This window comes from Furipterus horrens, unplaced genomic scaffold, assembly GCF_987537825.1.
Source record: "Furipterus horrens unplaced genomic scaffold, mFurHor1.1.pri manual_scaffold_12, whole genome shotgun sequence".
Taxonomy (NCBI): Eukaryota; Metazoa; Chordata; class Mammalia; order Chiroptera; family Furipteridae; genus Furipterus; species Furipterus horrens.
Window position 1 is genome coordinate 78,327,697 of NW_028327182.1, and position 5,479 is coordinate 78,333,175.

General features: G+C 43.2%; 1 pseudogene; it reads right to left on the reverse strand.

Moving 5' to 3' along the window:
- Window positions 1-3,974: 3,974 nt before the first annotated feature.
- On the reverse strand, window positions 3,975-4,056 carry LOC149996467 (small nucleolar RNA SNORA66; annotated as a pseudogene).
- Between the last annotated feature and the right edge of the window lie 1,423 nt (window positions 4,057-5,479).

The following is a 5,479-nucleotide window of genomic DNA, read 5'->3' on the forward strand; positions in this document are numbered from 1 at the left end:
TGTTCTTCAAGGGTCCAGAATGTTGGAGAACATAATGCATTCTGTCATCCCCTACTACCTTCTACTCTTTCTTTCCATTTCATCTTTTCCTTTTTCCTCTTACATTTTTCCCTTTTGCCCTCTTCTGCAATCCCAGCTTATTCATCCTAGCTAAGACTGACACATGAGAAGGATAAGGCTGTCCATATGGACTATGGGAGGGAAAGTAAGCAGAAGGACCAGAGGGGAGCCTTATCCAGGAGGACATATGTGTTGAGGCTCCTAGCATTAAGAATGGCAGACTCCACTTGTCCCTCATGGCATGGCTTGAGTGGCAGCTGGGGTTTCTCAAAGGGACTGAGTGATTTCCAGTTATAATTTTGGAATATGCTGTCATGAGTTACCCAGTAGCACACAGAAAGTTGTTCCAACTAAGAGTTCAGTTTGGAAGTCTGATGGCCTCAGGCCTGGAAGTTAAGAATCTCTGATTATACTCAGTTGAGGATACACTAGACCAGGTCTGGCCTTGGGGATGAAGGGCTGGCAGGGCACCAGGGCCTTCTCATGAGCTTGAGGGACTGTTCAATCCTTGGTGAGTGTGTGTATGTTCATGGGTTGGGGGTGGGGTGAAAACAGGTTTGGCAAAGGAAGTTTCTGCAACAGCCAGAAGGAGAAAATGATTTAAAAATCTCATCCAATTTGATTAGTTAATGTGGAAATTAAATTTGTCATCAGATACACAGAGTAAAAGCTGGGTGAGAAACTGGAGGCAAAGAAGGTCAGGAGCATGGTTAATATCAAAGTAGAGTGGGAGGTAAGGAGTTGGCAGGGGGAGGGGCATGAGACAAGCTGATCTCAGACTTGGTGGCCAGAGCCGAGAGGGTGGGGGAGGGGGACAGCTGCACAGTGGGGTCAGCCTGAGCTGCTGGCCCAGAGTGAAGGTATCTATGCACTAGAATACTTGGCAGCTGAATGTCATAGGCCTCTGTAGCGACTCAAGCTGAAGCCCCAGTATAGGATGAGCGTGGACCGTACTGAAGCTCAGGGGCTGTGTGAGCACCAGTGGCCTACCTGCCTGGTGTCCTGGATCCTGGGTATGGTCAAATGCAGAGGAGAATCCAGACAGGGAAGTCATGCAGGGAGGAGAGAAGAGAGAAATTCAGTGTGCCAGCCACTGTGTCTGGCAGTGTTGTCTGCAGCCCGGGACTGCAGCCTCACAAATGCCTGTGATGCACATCACTCCCCAGCTCCAAGTTCAGTGATATCATGTTGGCCTGAAATCAGGTAAAGTGGGAGTATTTACACCATGGAAAGTGGCCAATCCTACAAACCAGGGCTTTTCCATCCTCAAGCATTAGTGTCCTGCAGAACAGAGTTTTGGGAAGGGTGACAGACTGAATGGTTATAATTACATTAAAGTGCCCATCAGACTACAGAGAAAGGGTTGGAAAAATCAAGACAAAATGCAAACAGCATCCTACTGGGAGCAGGGCCTCTTTCTTGTCCCCTAGCATTAGTGGGTATTGGTGTAGGCTTTATTCTGTGCCCTTAGCTTAGAAACTGCACAGATGGGAGCCGTGTGAAAGTCTGTGTCTGAGGAGCTGAGAGAGAGGGAGAAAGAAGCAGGAGGAAGAGAGGAGAGGGGCTGATACCAGATCTGACAGCTGCACAGGCTGTCACCAGAGGCCGTGCTAATGAAGGCTGATGAAAGTAGCCATCAGCAGCCCCACTTTTAGTCCCTTGACCAATTGCCTAGCTCTGGGTGTGGCGTGTGGGTGCTGTCACATGCTGCTGGGTAGTGGAAATAAATACAGACCTGCTGAAACATAAATCGGCACCATGTACCATAAAATTAAAACATTAATATCCTTTGACCTGGTAATTCTCCTCTGGCAATCTGTCCTAAGAAATTAATCCTAAACACATTTACATTAAAAAAAAAAAAAATTCTACACTGCAGAAAGATGTGGTTGCAGCTTTATTTATATTTGCAAAAAAATTGAAATTAATCTAAATATCCAACTGTGGCAGAATGGTCAGGTAATCTACGGCAGTAGATTATTATGCAGTGACTTAAAAGGATGTGAGGAAAGTTTATGAAAAATATGGAAATAATTATGATAAGCAGAATATAAAATTGTAGAGTAACGTTTTTCCAAAGTGGGTTTTTTTTTTTTTTTGAATACTACTCCTGTGTCAGATATATTTGGGGAATACTTGATGTCATATGCCTCTTTCAAGGCACCACAATGCACATCAACACTGAAGGTTCTGAGAAGTTCTCTGGTTTAATCTATTGCTTCTTGAACTTATTGTACCCCAGAGTCCTTTATCCAACAAACGCCTATTACCATCCTCAAGCATTAGTGTCCTGCAGAACAGAGTTTTGGGAAGGGTGACAGACTGAATGGCTATAATTACATTAAAGTGCCCATCAGACTACAGAGAAAGGGTTGGGAAAACCAAGACAAAATGCAGATGAGGGCCATGGATAGCGATGACTGTGAAAGATTATTTTTTAATCTTCCTCCTTTTTGTGTATTGGCCAGAAATTTTTAAACGTGAATATATTATTTTATTAAACAATTTCATAAAGTCATCTTTCTGAGCAAGTTTGCATCTTCCTACAATTTATAACATGTAAGATTGCTGCCTCTTGGAGAAAACATTCATATAATCCAACAAGCTATCTGGTAAGTAAAGAGTCTGGTGACTGGTGTTTATTGTAGCATGATGACAATTTCAGAGTGTGAATGTGGATTTGGGATCAACCTAGTTCATCACAACTAAAAAGAAATTAAAAATTACTAAACACCTACTTACTAGTTAAAGGTATGCAAGGCTGATCCAGAGCACTTGACACGTATTAACTTATCTTCACAGCAACTCCACAAGGCAGGTACTATGATTGCCCCTATTTCACAGATGAGTAAACTGAGCCACAGAAAGGTCAGGTGACTCGCCCATATTTCCAAGCCCTCTGTCTCAAAGGACTGGATTCTTCATCAATACCCAGTGCTGCCTCCTGCTGAGGGACCGGTAATGGCATTGTATCAATAGACAATATTTCCTGGCTGCCATGTTAACAGACACAACATCACTTCTGCCTGTGAGAGTGATGGCACCCTTACCTCTTGCGTTGGTAAACTGGAACCACATAGGCCCTTCACATCCTTTGGCCATATCCTCACCCATGTGGAGAAGGCAGGGAAGGTACAGACAAGAGGAAACTGGGGAGTATCAGTCCCCAGTTCTGGTCTCCAAAGACCCAGGAGCTGGCCTGGCTTCTATAGCTCTTCCTATGGACTCTGAGAAGTATCCTGTACCCTCCTTCTAATACATCTTCCACCTCACCACCTTTTAGTTTAAAATTTTTCTTTAAAAGGTGTTAAGACATAATTGCGTGTCTATCTGTCCTGATATTTTTGGACCAGATCACACTGTGGATGGGTTGTAAAGCCCTTATGACCATATTGACCATGTTTAGAGGCTTGTTTCATAGGGTTCAGATGTCCAGGGGCAGAGGGATGAACTGAACGACCACTCCAGGTCACTTCCATTCTCTGTATTCTGGGGTATTTTGGATATCAGGCGTCAGTGGCATGCGGCCGACCCAAGTTGCCATCTAGAATCCACTGTTGCTTTGGATGTGAGAGAGCAGAAGGGAAGAGAAGGGAAGGGAAGGAAACAGGAGAAAAGAAGCCTGTTTTACACAGGTTTTAAAGTCAGCAATTTCAAGGAGACAAATTTGGGCTGGGTGTATCTGGGTTGCAATTCAGTCAAAACCCAATCATCTATTTTTTTCTCAGATGACCTGAAAGGGCTAGCTGGCCACCTTTCTCTGGGAGAAAGAAACTCTCAGTGGCTTGAAGGCTATTGTTAAATCAACTCAATCTTATGCATCTCCTTCTTCCCAGCTTCTTTCATTCTGGACTAAATAATTCTGGGGCCCCAAGTCTTTTCACAGACCCACTCTCTCATTTTTATTTTTTTTTCACCATACTAGAATAGAATGGACCACCTCAGTAGCTTCTGAAGCTAATACATTTTTATCACCACAATTACTTTAATCTCTAATCTTCTATATCACTTCTCCCTTCATGTTCCTCTTTAGCTGCTCAACTCCAAATGGGATGCAGTGCCCATCTGGGGCCAACTCCAGATTCTCATGGCTGGTTGCTTGCTTCATTGTTTTACCCATATTTTCTCTTTCTACCATTGTGCTTCCTGTTCTCAACAGATACATAGCACACAGCAGGTGTAATCCTACCACACAGCAAAGCATTAGACTTTTTCTGCCAATCCATATTCATCTTGCTATTCACTCTGCATTGGCTGGCCTCTTCTTATTAAATTTTATTCTTTTCCACGTTTTTATTCTTACCCAACTATCTGATGGTATTGTTCTTTTTTTGTCCTTCCCATAGGTTTAAAACTTTATACTGATTACTACTGAACTTCATTTGGCCTGTTTTGGACCAAGTACCTCATTTGTTAAATCAACCTTTGCATTAATTTAAAATGTGTTCTGTATTTATAGCTCCTGGGCCATTGGTGAGTCTGGCTTTTATAGAAGGGTCTATCCTTGAGCAAAATTTCTCCACAAGCAATACGTTGTCCCAATGGTCAGTGGCTAGGTTAACAAGAACAATGGGGCCTATATCAGAGTAAAGGGGCTTTAACACTATCCTTTGGCCCCATGTGATTCAGATGCTTGAAGAACAAGTATTTCAACTCCTCACTCCACCACCACAGAGAAAAGAAAGTTTGTTGAGAATGATGGACTACCATTAAGTGCAGTGGCTTCTGCATGTTTTGTCACTGATTGGGGAGGCTGGCCTGGATGTCACTTATTATTGTCATTGTGATTTTAAAACAATAATATGGTTGAGAAAAGAGTTTACAGACCAATTGTTGTTGCTTTGGCCACTGAAACAAATTCTGCATTTTGGTAATTCCTTAATCTCTCCGTGACTTATCTTGCCCATCTGTGTATTATATAACAGAGCTACCCTGGACAATTCCACAGGGACACTGGGAGATAAAATAGGACAAATACTTATAACAGTTAACAAAGACAAGAGCAACAAGTGCTTGCTCTGTGCCAAGCACCTTGCATTAGGGTTTGGGTGCTCTGTAGCAGACCTAGAGTGATCGTTTCTATTAAGTACTGTGAGTTACCATGCATTCCAGCCACGAGTCTCCCTCTCCTTTCTCATATCAGGTCCCAAGGAATAACTTTTAGGTATTTCGCCCTTGCAGTTTCCACGTCCCATCTAAGTTGAGCATCTCATCACTGTGCACTGTTGCCATGGTTCCCTGGCCTCCCCAACCTCAGTTTCTCTCTTGTCTAACTGTCCTTCACATCCTCTGGATTGACCATCTGCAGATGCCACTTCAATTAATGGTCACCTTCTTCCCATTTAAAAATTATTCCGTGTCTCCCTCTTTCCTGGTCTAGTATTCAGGACTCTCCATATTTTGATTCCACATGACCTTC